A 15,993-nucleotide genomic window follows, 5' to 3' on the forward strand; every position below is an offset into this window, starting at 1 on the left:
GCTTTGTGAATAAGCTCACGGAAGTAGCACATGATTGTTCTATGTAGTGAAAAAAAATTAAGCTCATAGAAGAGCAAAAAGGAGGAAGAATGCAGGACAATACAAATAAAAATGCTTCACTTTCAGGTGAAAGACCTGAGCATCAAGCATGATATAAACACAAATTTCTATGAATCATGCCAAAGATTTTGTTGCACAATCAGTCATGACCTCGACATGATTTTGACAACATGGATCAGACTCTATGGACCAACATGGAATCTCCCAAGTACAGACAAAATGACAAGCACTTGTAGGGTAAACACCGGGAAAAATTGTTGCCACAATTTAAGCTGACATGTAAAGGAAAATGACAGTATCACTTGGTAGGGAAAACACTTGATTCTTTTTGTGCCTGTTACCTTAATCATGCTAAGTCATGGCCGAAGCCGAACAAACATTGCAAATTAATTTACACGAAATCTGATCCTGTAGTTAGTCTAAGAAATCTGATCCTGTCACTTATCACTCCAACTGACTTTTTACTCTTGAAAAAATAGAATTGAAGGTCACACAGTACACACATGAATAAACACATCATCTGTCTACTTAGCCGCCAACTCCTCCCAGACACCCACCGCCCCCTCTCCTCTTCCTCCTGCCTCACCTCTCTCTCCCTCCAAAACCCTAACCCGCGCCTGCCTCCGTGCCCCACTGCCATCGTACACACATATAGGTTTTGGTGGGTAAAAACCGTTCTAGCTTACAACACATACACACAGACTCTGGTCGTACACACAAATAGGTTTTGGTGGGTACAATCTGTTCTAGCTTACAACATATACACAGACTCTGGTCATACATGATAAATAGAAAACAGAGCACAAGCATGGATTCATGTGTGTTCTTTATCTATTTGGTTTGACCAAGATATCTATGACCACCTATAATTATCCCGTTGTCTAAATAACGTAGCTTGTGTGTATCTATATTTCATTTAAATTGGGGCTGTTGGTGCTGAGTTAAAAAAAATCTAATACTGGACCTGGTAGACATGACTATCTCATCACAGAACATGTACACAAAAAATTAAATCAAGCCATGTCAAAAAAAAGTTACTTTTATATTCTTCATATTTTTCAAATTTCTTTGCTATTAGCAATCAACGATGCTCACACCCAAAAGGAAGTGGAAATTAAGCGGCTCCTGACATCATGGTTGACATATTTGTGACGTGCACCCTGGCCTCAAATCTCAAAGATATGTATGGATGAAAGACTAACTAATTGTAACTAAAATCGAACATTCCAAAAAGTTTTGATTTGCTAACTACAAGACCAAGGTAAAACCAGGGGCAGACCTCATGTATACCTGTTAGTGCATCGGACACCAACGATGTGCAGCCAACTCTTCACAAACCCATTGGGTCCTTGGCGAGCACACACTTCTCTAAATGCCCGTCTTTTAACATGGTGATCTGCTCAACATTGCGAGTCGATCTGCAATAACAAAAGCAAAGCGTCGGCATTAGAATAGGAGGAAGTAAATGTTTGATCTTTCATAGAGGGCGAGCACACATTCTATATGTTCCGTAGGATGGGGGAAGACCACATAGTGGAAGATATGCATGTAACTAAATCAGAGGAGACCCAATCTTTAAATCCTAATCCAATCGCGCGCACACACACACACACGCCCACACACATACACATATTTGTCATTAACAGGATATGGAAAATTAAATCAGATATATTACTAAAGAGTGGCAAAGGATAACCATCTACATTTAAGCGTTGCTTGTTAATTAGGCAATTTAAGAATCAGCCTCCTGTAAGGCAATAAGTACCACTGAGCTACAAAAAGAACAATATTTTCCTTTTTACAAAACCAGAGAAATAGTGGACCAGTTAGCTGGAGATGGAAAGCAGCACGCCAAACTTCTATGTTACAGAACTGAGCGCAGAATGCAGACATTTATTCAGTAAATACAGAATAAAGGATACATTGGATTTGAGGCCACAAAGCAAACCTGAAATAAACATGAAACAAACACATAATAAACCATAGCAAATCTCGACATGGGTATAATTCACAAGACTTGGGGCATGAAATGAATGCCCGAAACTGGCCTGTCACATGAGAGGAAATTAAGCCTGCACTTGATCCTGTTTTTTTCCTAGTAATTAGTGAGTCCCTATTATTATCAAAATACGGAGTACCACAATTATCTTTGTTCTTGCAAATTGTGTTTAATATCACTGAACAGCAGTACTATAGGATATCATGCAGTACAGCAACCATGTACATTGATGTTCTTATTAGCCAACTAAGCAATCAGAAAAACTAAAAGCAACGCATCACTTTGCAGATAAGCGGCAAGCAAGCAAGAACAATCAACACCCTGGCATCCTGTACATAATATCTCTGCAACAATCTAATGATCCAACATAACACTTACATAAGTAATTCACAGCTTGTAGACACGTATAGAAAAGAGATTAGGCTAATCAGGAGGAAGAGAGAAGTGTGGGTACTTGCAAGAGAGCTTACTAGCATGACTCGTTAACAATAAAATAATATCAGAAATCCTCCTCTGAACTCCTCATGAAGAACCAATAGCATTGTCGAACCATCGCTTATCCCAGAATAACAAAGTGCAACTTACTCTTAACCAGATTAGACCAAGGACCAACAACAAACAATAAAAGATCAAGAACAACTTATTTGCAATAAAGGCATGAGAGAGAAGAAATCTTTACATAAGACGGCTATAAACACTGGAGCATAAATAAGCAACACCTTTAAATACAAAATAAAAAGGGATCAGGGTTCAATGCATAGTGGGCTCAGATTTTGCCTTTCCTCGATCATATAATCTACCCCCATCACCTCTTATCACCAGATCAATCTGTTTATACAGTTGAGCTGCCCTGGTTATCACTCAATAAGAATGACCATCCAAGGACAGAACAATAAGTATCACAGGATCAAAAAGGATTCTAGAGACAAGAGGGAGGACTAACTTGATACCCACAGGTGCCTCGGTTGCTCAAAGGCACAGTTATTTCAGCCATGGCTAATCATCATCGCCCTAGCAAGAATGGCTTCTGACGATGGGGCACGTGATTCAAACGTGATGGAACGAGATATCTCACCGTGGGAGTAACTATTAATTACTTCAGGGGTTCGGGCTCGATCCAACAGCCGAGATCAATCCAGAGCAAGATCCGACGGCCAAAATCGCATCAGGAAATCGATCCGATGGCCGAAGGTGCCTGAGATCTGAGGAGCCAGGGAACTTGCCACGGGTCTTATTTCTGGATGGATCACCAGATCAATATGTTCTTACGAGGGTGAAACTTGTCGGCGTTCTGGGAACGGGGGTCCCCAGACTTGCCTGCCTGCGGTCCACGGCGTGGCTTTGCTAGCAGGCCTGTACGGCCCACCTTCATCAACAAGGCATTCAAGACCCTCGCGAGGGGCCAAGCCTTGCGAGGCGGACGACGCAGGACCTCCTCAGGAGCGGCCTCACCAGGAGCGGAGATATCAAGGCGGGGTGAACCTCGCGAGGCTCTCGTGACGTGAGCCATGACGATCGACACCAGGCGGGCGCCAGCGCGCGCAGCGTCCTTGTTTCCTCTTTGGTGCCAAGGGGGCAAGTGCAGGGGCGGAGTACCGAGGCATCAGGCAAAGATTACCATATCGGTGCAACGAGACCAAGGCTGGCAGGACGGGAAGACGGAGGTCACCATGGAGCCCAAGACGGCGTCATCACCAGAGCCTTTTGCAGGCGAAGACCACTTTTGTCAGGATAGCTTGTACTAGCTGTCCCCTTTCAAATTTGCCCGCCGTTGTTGGCTCCCTTCCCGCTCAATATTTGGGGAGAGGACCAGGGCCTATATAAGTAGAGGCAGGTTGAACCACAGTAGAGGCAGGTTGAACTCATTCAGAGCCATCTCACCCACACAAGTCCACAAAGCACAAGAACACCTCAACCTCAGAAGGCTGTTCTTCCCCTTGTACTGTTCTTCATCAGCCCAAGAGGCAATCCACCACCACACTGGAGTAGGGTATTACACCACAACGGTGGCCCGAACCAGTATAAATCTCGTGTCTTTCTGTGTTGTGAGTTCGTCGAGTTCGTCCGCGAGATCTTAGCGAGCTAGGGCGTGGATCGGTAGGAGGGAAAGAACTTCGCGCGCACCCCAGAGTTCGAACCTTAAGGGTTTTGCCGGAACCCCACATCCAACATTTGGCGCGCCAGGTAGGGGTGCGCCGTAGCTTCCCTTCCGTTGATCCGTCGCTCCGTCGCTCCGTCGTCTCGATGGCGGACGCTCGCCGCGCTCGAGCTGAGCGCCGGGCTGCCCTCACCGCCCGCGTTGCTCAGACGGCTCCCGTCGGCGGCCCACCTCGTCGTTCCCCGTCTCCTGCCGCCACCGGCCCGACGGGGAACGAGCAGCAAGCATCCTTGCTGCAGCCATCGGTGCGGCAGGACGGTCGCACCGCCACTCCATCGCTGACCCCGGCCGGTTCCTCGTCCCACGCACGTCGCGCTCCCATGGACGCGCAGGCCGTGCTCCTCATGGCGAACAAGCTCCTGCGCTATCGCCCGGTCGACGACCTCTACGAGGACTGGCTCGACCGCGCCGCCGAGCTCGTCCGCGCCGCAGGGGGCTCCCCGGCACCGTCCCACTCTCTGCCTCGCCCTCCGCCAGCCACGGGCGACGTGGCTCATGGGGTGCCTCCATCACCTCTGCCCCAATACTGTGCCTTGGCGCCAAGGCGTGCGGCCCCGCGGCGCGATCCACCACGCCCGGCGCCCGCGCGCGAAGAAAGAAGCTGCCAAGAAATTCCTCGGCCGCGAGAAGCTGCACCTGCGCTCCACGCGCTGCCTCGCCAAGACCGCGCGATACCTGCAGTGGCAGTGCGCGGACCTCATCAAGACCAAGCTCCACCCCAGAGACGGGCCCCGGCGACCACGCCCGGCTGCCGCGCCTTCACCCCCGAGCTGCGTAGCGTCGCCTGGCCGGGCAAGTTCAAGCCAAATCTGCCTCCTCGCTACGACGGCACCACCGACCCCGCGGAGTTCTTGCAGCTCTACGAGCTGAGCATCGAGGCGGCCAACGGCGACTAGAAAATCATGGCGAACTGGTTCCCAATGGCACTCAAGACGGCGCCCGTTCATGGCTCCTGAACCTGCCTCAGGGCTCGATCTCCTCCTGGGACGAGATGCGCGACCGCTTCGTCGCCAACTTCCAGGGCACTCGCGACCGCCCGCCGGCCGCGGGTGACCTGCGCGCATCAAGCAACAACCAGGAGAGACCCTCCAGAAGTACATCCAGCACTTCAACAACACTCGCCTCAAAATCCCCAGGGTCACGGACGAGGCCATCATCTCCGCGTTCTCTGACGGCGTCCGCGACATCAAGATGAAGGAGGAGCTCGCTATCCACGAGGAGCTGTGCACATCTCAGGAGCTCTTCAACCTGGCGACCAAGTGCTCAAGAGCTGAGGAGGGGCGCCTCTCCCTCCTCGAGCTGCCAGCTGCGGGTGTAGAGGAGAAGAAGGCCAAGGCCAAGGACGTGAAGCGCAAGGAGGCGGCCGTGCTCGCCGCGGAGCCGGATACAAAGCGAGGCAGGGACCAGCCCGAGTCATCCAAGGGCAGCCGACCGTTCTGCGTCTTCCACAACCTGAACACCCACAACACCAGCGACTGTCAAGAGCTGAGAGCCATTCGCGAAGGAAACTTTGGTCGACGCCCCGAGCGCAGCGACCGGGGCTACGCCCTAGGAGGAGGACGTGGAGGCGGACACTGGGACGACCGTGGCCTGCGCCATGAATGGCGCGACAGGCCTCGTGAGGACCGTTGGCAAGATCATCCTTGCGAGGGCGCCTGGAGGGACCAGCCTCGTGAGGATTGTCCTAAGGGCAACGTCGGTCTTCCCCCGCTGCCGCCACCACCAAGAAGGAACGACGACCACCATCAAGACGAGGGGACTGGGGGCTTCCAGGAGCCGCGCGCAATCGCCTGCATCTTGGGCGGCGCTCAGGCCCCAGCCTCGCAGCGTATCTTCAAACAGTTCGCTCGTGAAGTGAATGCTGTCCTCCCCAAGCTTGAGGCCACGCACCCGCTCAGGTGGTCCCAGTGCACCATCACCTTCAACTCGGCAGATCAGCTTAAGTGCGCAGCCACCGCTGGTGCCCTCCCGATGCTTTGTTCACTAGTCATCAGCAATGTACAAGTTACCAAGACCCTCATCGACGGCGGCGCAGGGCTCAACGTCCTGTCCGTTGACACGTTTGACAACCTCCAAGTGCCGTATGAGCAGCTTCAGCCTACCAAGCCCTTCTCAGAAGTGACCGATGGTTCCACCACACCGATAGGGCAGGTCCGCCTCCCTGTCACCTTCGGGGAACGCAAGAACTACCGCACCGAGCTCATCGACTTCGACGTCGCGCACATCCGCCTGCCATACAACGGCATCCTCGGGTATCCGGCCCTGGCCAAGTTCATGGCGGTGACCCACCACGGCTACAACGTCCTCAAGATGCCGGGAAGCGGCGGAATCATCACGGCCCCATGTGAAGAGAGAGATGCGGTGTGCTCCCTCGAGCGCGCCTTCCAAGCTACAGCAATCGACGACCCCGACAGCAAAAGCAAGGGCCCTCCTGAGGCCCTCCCCAAGAAGAAGAAGCAGTTGCGCCGTGCCAGACCTCAGGAGGGTGGCGACGCAGCTGGAGCCTCGTCAGGATCAGCGCCCGCTCGAGGGGCGCCTCCCTCCATCGCATAGGAAGGCGCGCCCGGCGCCCTCCTCGGGCAGGGCTCGGGGGCTCTCTTCTGGAGGGCCTCAGACCTTGCCAACATCACGAGGGAGGCGCTTGGGCACCACTTGGAGGCGTGCTTCGTGGCACGTTTCCCTCAGGAGAACACAGGGCAAGGAGTGCCCACCACTCAGGAGTTCATCACCAAGACCACTCAGGAACTGCAAGATGCAAGGGCCATGCGCGGAGACCGCCACTCACCAGGCGCGGCTCCCCATCCAGGTGAGGATGTCGGGCTGCGCGTCTGCATCGATGTTCCAGGACTCAACAGGGCCGCATCTCAGGAGCTTTTCTGGCCTTCGCGTGTGGGCCGTTGCGAGGGTCCACCACACAGCTACGTTCGCATGCCCTTCGGCTTGCCGAGCGTGGCGTCAGCCTATCAGCGCAACATGCGGCGTGTCCTGGCGGCTCAGGAGGCCAGGTACCACGCCGTCCTGGCAGAGATGGAGACGGTCTTCAGGGAACCACCTGAGCCCCCAGAGCCTCCTGAGGCTCAGGGCCCCGGTGGCTCGTGAGGAGCCATTCCTTCGCCGCGTACCTTCAGCTGCCCCAACTCTCCTTCGTCAACAGAACCAGGTGACATTTTCCAAGTTCGTTTAGCTGGGAGCGCCCCTCGGGCTGCATTATTCCCAGGCCGCGTGGGCCCGTCCCTGTGGCATGTATCCCTGTTGCTTATGTCTTTAGCTTACCTTATTGGGGGCGCCCCACGAGCTGCATCATCCCCACGCCCCACGCACGTCACCTCATCAGGCCCGCAGTGCCTTCACCTCCTCACGGAGCAACCAGCGGCAGGCTGGCAACCATAACGGCAAAACCGTGTGTCTCCTTGTGCTGGCTTGCAGGAATATCACGAGGATAGCACTAGACGGCACCGCGAGCTCCCACCTCTTCCAAGTAATCCGCTTGCACGTTAAAAGGGGGGCTCCTGAGCATCGCGACTCAGGAGCTCTTACTGGCTCTCCAGCCCTCACCCCTGGCCTTGACCACGGCATCGCGACCTGGCATACCAGCGGCGGCTAAGCTCGCTCGAGGGCCGGGACCTGAGGACGTAGAGCACAAAGGAAAGCATTGGAAGGGGGAGGACCCGTACGGGCCTAACCTAGCTACGCTGCAGACAGTTGCGCACAGGCCCAGCGCACCACAAGGAATCGACTCAGAATCGGCAAGATAAGTCTCATGTTCAGATTGGCTAGTCATTGGAGCCTAGGTGGTTGCGCTCGCCGCATCCCTGTTGCGGCCACGTCGCCTCCCTTTCTTGCCTTACCATGGCCGCTTGAGCGCTAAAGGGGACCTCCTGAGCATCGCGCCTCAGGGGCTCTTACTGGACCTCAGGCCGCTCACCTCCTGGCCTTGACCACGGCACGCGACCTGGCATACCAGCGACGGCTGCAGCCTGCCTGGGGACCGGGACCTGTCAGCGTAGAGCAACAAGTTATTGCGAGGTTGGAAAGGGGAGACCGAGCCTGAACAGGACATGCGTTCGCAAATTTTCATAACGGGGAATACATACGCAAAAGACATTACAGACCCTTTACACCCCCACGGGGTACTTCCTGATTCTTCGCAGGGAACAAAAGCAAGAACTAAGAGGAATCCTATCTACACCCTCCCGTGGCGGACGCCATCATCAATAGTGGGCCACGGGAGGCCGGCGCCGACCCCATCCAGATCAGCGGCGGCGGCTGGGCACCGCAGCTCTGCTCCGAGCCCGGCGAGAGCTCGGGGGCACGTAGATGTCGTCGCTCGTCTCCGGAGTCTCGTAAAGCTCAGGAGAATCGCTAGACTCCGAGGGGCTGCTGCTACTGGAGTAGCCACGAGCGGAGCGCGCGTCAGCCTGTCGCTCCCCTCCAGGGCAACACTCCAGGCGGCGGCCCTCCGCGTCGAAGACCTTGAAGAAGAGCGTGGAGGCGCCGTCGTACTCAAAGTGGATCGCGAGGGCGCCTTCCGCACGGCAGACCCGCGCAACCTCGCCCCAGCCGCGGGTCATGAAGATCTTGCCGGTGGGGACCGCTTTGATCTCCGCTCCGGTCGCCGGAGCGTTGTAGTCGGCATGCTGCAACCAGAGCTTGAGAGGCCCCCTCGGCGGCATCGCGTCGGAGAAGAATCGCGGGAAGCGTATCCAGGAGCTTGGGGGCATCGGCGCCCATAGCACCAACTCGCGCGAGGAGTCCGCGGCGTGGATTCCAGGAGCAACGGCACGCATCGCCGTTGCGCGGCGGCCACGGGCGTGGCGCGGGCGGCGCCGCTCGTCGCTCCGCCCTCCTGAGCCCTCGGCTCGGGCGTACAAGGGAAGCGGGTACCCTGGAGGAGGCCGCTCGCACCAAGGCCTCGTCACCACCTGCATCGCCGCTTCGTCGCGACGATGGACCGACCTCTTCTTCGGTGGGAGCGGCCCCGGATCATCGCGGGGGGCCTTTCCTTTCTCTTCAGCGGAGAACCTTCGGATGGGCGCCATTGTTGCAAGCAGAGGAGCAAGGAGGAAGAAGCAAGCGAGCAAGGGAGAGATGGGCGACGGGGCCTCCGCCCCCTTCCCATTTATAGCGAAAGAAGGCCAACCGGCGCCTCCCACGATCACAGGTAATGATGGTTTTCCTTGCATGTCGCAGGCACTTGTCAAGTCGGGCAGTTGCCGAGGCAGCATGGGGAAGTGGAGACGCCCACGTCTAATCAACCGCCATGTGTCAACCAAGGCCGCAGGCTTTTGGGGCCCGCGGCGCTCCATACTTGACCTTTGGCTTCGCCTCGAAGCCAAGCCTGAGCGCACCTTGGGCCCGGGGGCTACTGTCCGCGTTCTGGGAACGGGGGTCCCCAGACTTGCCTGCCTGCGGCCCACGGCATGGCTTTGCTAGCAGGCCTGTACGGCCCACCTTCATCAATGCAGGACCTCCTCAGGAGCGGCCTCACCAGGCTGCCTGACGAGGAGCGGAGATATCAAGGCGGGGCGAACCTCGCGAGGCTCTCGTGACATGAGCCATGACGATCGACACCAGGCGGGCGCCAGCGCGCGCAGCGTCCTTGTTTCCTCTTTGGTGCCAAGGGGGCAAGCGCAGGGGCGAAGTACCGAGGCATCAGGCAAAGATTACCATATCAGTGCAACGAGACCAAGGCTGGCAGGACGGCAAGACGGAGGTCACCATGGAGCCCAAGACGGCGTCATCACGAGAGCCTTTTGCAGGCGAAGACCACTTTTGTCAGGATAGCTTGTACTAGCTGTCCCCTTTCAAATTTGCCCGCCGTTGTTGGCTCCCTTCCCGCTCAATATTTGGGGAGAGGACCAGGGCCTATATAAGTAGAGGCAGGTTGAACCACAGTAGAGGCAGGTTGAACTCATTCAGAAGCATCTCACCCACACAAGTCCGCAGAGCACAAGAACACCTCAACCTCAGGAGGCTGTTCTTCCCCTTGTACTGTTCTTCATCAGCCCAAGAGGCAATCCACTACCACACACTGGAGTAGGGTATTACACCACAACGGTGGCCCGAACCAGTATAAATCTCGTGTCTTTCTGTGTTGCGAGTTCGCCGAGTTCGTCCGCGAGATCTTAGCGAGCTAGGGCGTGGATCGGTAGGAGGGAAAGAACTCCGCGCGCACCCCAGAGTTTGAACCTTAAGGGTTTTGCCGGAACCCCACATCCGACAAAACTGCCCTGGTTATCACTCATCAGAAATGACCATCCAAGGACAGAGCCACTAAAATAAGAACGTGATCAAAACAACTCAAAGAAACGAGGGAGGATCCAAATTAATACCCACAAGTGCCTCGATTGCTCGAGAGCATGCCTATATCAGCCATATCTGGTCATCATAGCCCTGGCCATGTCCCATATAGTAGTTGAAGCAGAGCAGGGGAAGATGGAGCTCACAGAGGGAGGTTGTAGCCGAGACAGTACTCAGTGGGCACCAAGGTTGCGCCTGAACGCCGTCCAACCAGTGAGGAAGCGAAATGGACGGCTAGATCACTCAAATTGCTGAGAGCGGCTCTAGCTCGACTCGTCTCATCTTTCTGGATAATTCTCTCCATATTCAATCTAAAGAAAGAAAAGCACAATATGTAAGTGACATGACATAATCATATGGTTAATCAGAAGAGCAGGTAAGAACAACAAGCTAGCTGAGCAACAAAGAAAGAAAAAGGTCCCCAAAATTATTATACATTGCATTATTCAACATTCGCAGAGTTTTGTTAGCCGGCTCTTTTTTCTTTCGGGGTATAAAGGAACTATCAAACATATAATATAAGTGCAATCATTTTATTTTCTTTGATAATATAAGAGAGCATACAAATCACAGAGCTTGTTTAAGATATTTTGTCACATCAAGTAGTTTAGATAAGAAAAGCCTAATCCAGAATTACAAATAATTGGAGCGAGTGATAGATTTATTATTCTGATAATCTGGTAGTAGCTATACATAAATAATTTATCTGCCAACGGTAAAAAATATGCGATGCATTATTTACACAAAACAATATTTTTTGTATAGGGTCAGAAAGATATTTCAGCATTCAAATCAATAAGGCTGAAATAATCTAAGAGTATTATCACTACAGAGCAACAATTTATGAACTTGTTGTCAGTCAAAAGTAATAATATATGGAAATCTATCTTGAAGTGCAAGAGTTCAATTTAGCAGATCTGACACACCAGACATGAATGTGCTTACCTGCTTTCCCAGGCGGGCCTAGTCAGCTCTCTTTTAGCTGCAATCAAAGATAAGATTTGTTAGGACATTCTTGTGGTCAAAATTTATCATCATGCAAGCAATGGGCCTATCAATTGGCTGCTTGTAGTGCCGAAGGTAAAATCGAAAGGCCTTTTACTGCCACCTTGCATGAAGAGTTTCTATTCACACATGTGTACTGCTATATGAACTTGCACATGCTGACTAATTAAACAACAAAAGCTACAGAGGTGAACTGACCTTTCTCTAATCAGACTCTCTGGACAAACGAAGAAGCACAAATAAATACGCTGCTGGGCAGAACACATAACCTAATACGGTATAACACTGACTAAGCCTAGGTTTGTGAATGGAGACAAATTATAAAACAGTATGGTAGGCCGGAAGGAGAGACCAGAAAGCTATATAAAGCACAAGCCAAAAGAAACTAAAACTGAGCAGATCGTTGACTGAATAGGTAGCAAAGGCACGTATATCCAAATTCCATAAAAAACCAAAGGAGGTATAATCACTAAATTAGAAATCTAATTAACATAGTAAACAAACCTAAACTAAGCAACATAACTCAAATGGGCAACATTAAATTGAAGCCTACATGCCTCAATATCACAACAGAGGACGAGCAGGGCCAACCGACAAATCAGCAGGCTATTGGTATAAAACCAAAAATAAATAGTAAACAAAACAAAGAAAAGAACAAAAGCACCCAGAATCATGTGCAAATGAACAAAAAAATCCTAGGGCCTAACACGATCCAGACAAGGAACAAGAAGCACACACCTATAATCCAGGGAAAAACAACTAAGGAAGATAGGACACCACATAAATACAACGAGGGAATAATACCCTTTGCCTCTCATTGGCCAGCCTGCACATAATAGACCGAATCTAGCAGCGTACTCATATAGAAAAGACAAGGAATATACAGTACTTCACAAATGTAACCCTAGGTCTGGAAAGAAGAGAAGCACAAAGAAGGAGAGGAAAAGCAGTCGACCTGTATATCCCTGGATGAAGACGCAGCAGGCTGGCACAGATCAAGCAAGGAACTGACGAGAAGAACGAGCACCTGCAAACGATGGATCAATCCGCAACAAAATCAGAGACAAAATCACGGTTAAGCTGCAGGAAATGACCAAGAACGGGGCAAAATAAATGCCTACCAACAAATTGCTGAATGCACCATCAGATCTAGCGCAACGACGGCAAGAACAAGGAACACCGGCGTTGCACAGTGAATCCATCACAGTTGACGTGAAGACCAACCTTGGGAACGAGGGGGCCATCTTCTTCCTCCCCCATAGCCTCATGTTCCTCTCCCCGTTGCTCCCCCGTCGAGCTCGAGCTCGTCCATGGCCACCGCGGCGGGCGGGGCGGGATGGCGGGGCTGCGGTCATCGGCCACGACCACGCCGAGCGGGACGGGCGGGGCGGGGCGGGCGAGGCGGCGGGGCGAGCGAGGCGGCGGGGGGGGGGGGGGGGGGTCCTAGGAAGGGGAGAGAAAGACCTGTTGCTCCCCCATCGAGCTCGAGCTCGTCCATGGCCGCCGCGGCGGGGGGGGGGGGGGGCGGGACGGCGGGGCCGCGGTCATCAGCCACGGCCACGGCGAGCGGAAAAGGTGGGGCGGGCGAGACAGCGGGGCGAGCGGCTAGGAAGGGGAGAGAAGAACCCGATCAAGGAGGCGGCTAGGGTTCTACCGGAGATGGTGAGATTTTATACCCAATAGTGAATGACTAAAATGCCCTTGGGAGGGCACCGATTTTACACGCGGTGGCACGAGATCTTTCATCGCGGGAGTAACTATCCATTGCGACAGGAGCTCGAGCTCGATCCCATGGTCGATATCCATCCGGAGCGAGATCTGACGGTCCAAACAACATCAAGCAAACGATCGGACGGCCGAGAAGTGCTAAACTCTGAGAGAGCCCGGTGCTACTGCGGTTTCTTGTTTCTGGATAGAGCAGCCCCTAACCTAATCTAGTCTAACCCTAAAATCTAGCCCCCTTGTCCCATCGCCTGCCGCCACTCTCTTCCTTGGGATCGCTCCCGATCCAAAAATCCATCGGGCCAACCACCTCCTCCCCTCGATCCCCTCCCGATCCATTCCACCAACCAGATCTCCGACCACCTCCCTCGTTCTGTGCGCTGCCCAAATTGCAGCAGCCTCGATACCGAGCTCCTCCTCTGCTTCTTGCCCAGGCGCCCGAAGCCTACCTCTTCTCCTCCTCGATCTCCGTGGATCGTGAAGCTGCCCAAGGCCCCGAGCAGGAGCGCTCATCCTCGTCTCCTCGCGACCCCAACCAACCAGCACCCTCCCTTCTCCTCGCTTTCCTCCTCCACCACAACCAGCCATCCCTGGCGGCCCGCAGCCACGCCTCCCGCTCCCTCCTCAATCCATATCGAGAGGAGCTCGACCCCAAGCCGCCGCCCGAGCACCTCCTCCTCGCTGGTGCTTCCCCGTCGAAGATTCCCGGCCAGCAGCTGCGCCTCGGCCTATCCTTGTCCCGGCCGTCCCCGCCGGTGTGCGCCGCTGATGACCCACAAGTATAGGGAATCTATCGTAGTCCTTTCGATAAGTAAGAGTGTCGAACCCAACGAGGAGCAGAAGGAAATGATAAGCGGTTTTCAGCAAGGTATTCTCTGCAGGCACTGAAATAGTAAGTAACAGATAGTTTTGTGATAGGATAATTTGTAACGAGCAACAAGTAACGAAAGTAAATGAAGTGCAGCAAGGTGGCCCAATCCTTTTTGTAGCAAAGGACAAGCCTGGACAAACTCTTATATAGAGAAAAGCGCTCCCGAGGACACATGGGAATTATCGTCAAGCTAGTTTTCATCACGTTCATATGATTCGCGTTCGGTACTTTGATAATTTGATATGTGGGTGGACCGGTGCTTGGGTGCTGTTCTTACTTGAACAAGCATCCCACTTATGATTAACCTCTATTGCAAGCATCCGCAACTACAACAAAAGTATTAAGGTAAACCTAACCATAGCATGAAACATATGGATCCAAATCAGCCCCTTACGAAGCAACGCATAAACTAGGGTTTAAGCTTCTGTCACTCTAGCAACCCATCATCTACTTATTACTTCCCAATGCCTTCCTCTAGGCCCAAATAATGGTGAAGTGTCATGTAGTCGACGTTCACATAACACCACTAGAGGATAGACAACATACATCTCATCAAAATATCGAACGAATACCAAATTCACATGAGTACTAATAGCAAGACTTCTCCCATGTCCTCAAGAACAAACGTAACTACTCACAAAGCATATTCATGTTCATAATCAGAGGGGTATTAATATGCATATAGGATCTGAACATATGATCTTCCACCAAATAAACCAACTAGCATCAACTACAAGGAGTAATCAACACTACTAGCAACCCATAGGCACCATTCCCAGACTTGGAGACAAGAATTGGATACAAGAGATGAACTAGGGTTTGAGAGGAGATGGTGCTGGTGAAGATGTTGATGAAGATTGCCCTCTCCCGATGAGAGGAGCGTTGGTGATGACGATGGCGATGATTTCCCCCTCCCGGAAGGAAGTGTCCCCGGCAGAACAGCTTTGCTGGAGCCCTAGATTGGTTCCGCCAAGGTTCCGCCTCGTGGCGGCGGAGTCTCGTCCCGAAAGCTTGCTTATGATTTTTCTTCGGACGAAAGACTTCATATAGCAGAAGATGGGCACCGGAGGGCCAACAGGGGGCCCACGAGGCAGGAGGGTGCGCCCAGGGGGGTAGGGCGCGCCCCCACCCTCGTGGACAGGTGGTGGTGTTGGAAATATGCCCTAGAGGCAATAATAAATGGTTATTATTATATTTCTTTGTTCATAGTAATTGTCTATTATTCATGCTATAATTGTATTGTCCGGAAATCGTAATACATGTGTGAATACATAGACCACAACCTGTCCCTAGTAAGCCTCTAGTTGACTAGCTCGTTGATCAACAGATAGTCATGGTTTCCTGACTATGGACATTGGATGTCATTGATAACGGGATCACATCATTAGGAGAATGATGTGATGGACAAGACCCAATCCTAAGCATAGCATAAAAGATCGTGTAGTTTCGTTTTCTAGAGCTTTTCCAATGTCAAGTATCTTTTCCTTAGACCATGAGATCGTGCAACTTCCGGATACCGTAGGAGTGCTTTGGGTGTGCCAAACGTCACAACGTAACTGGGTGACTATAAAGGTGCACTACGGGTATCTCCGAAAGTGTCTGTTGGGTTGGCACGGATCGAGACTGGGATTTGTCACTCCGTGTGACGGAGAGGTATCTCTGGGCCCACTCGGTAATGCATCATCATAATGAGCTCAATGTGACTAAGCCGTTAGTCACGGGATCGTGCATTGCGGTACGAGTAAAGAGACTTGCCGGTAACGAGATTGAACAAGGTATTGGGATACCGACGATCGAATCTCGGGCAAATAACATACCGTTTGACAAAGGGAATTGCATACGGATTGATTGAATCCTCGACACCGTGGTTCATCCGAT

The sequence above is a fragment of the Aegilops tauschii genome, chromosome 1, assembly GCF_002575655.3.
Source record: "Aegilops tauschii subsp. strangulata cultivar AL8/78 chromosome 1, Aet v6.0, whole genome shotgun sequence".
Lineage (NCBI taxonomy): Eukaryota > Viridiplantae > Streptophyta > Magnoliopsida > Poales > Poaceae > Aegilops > Aegilops tauschii.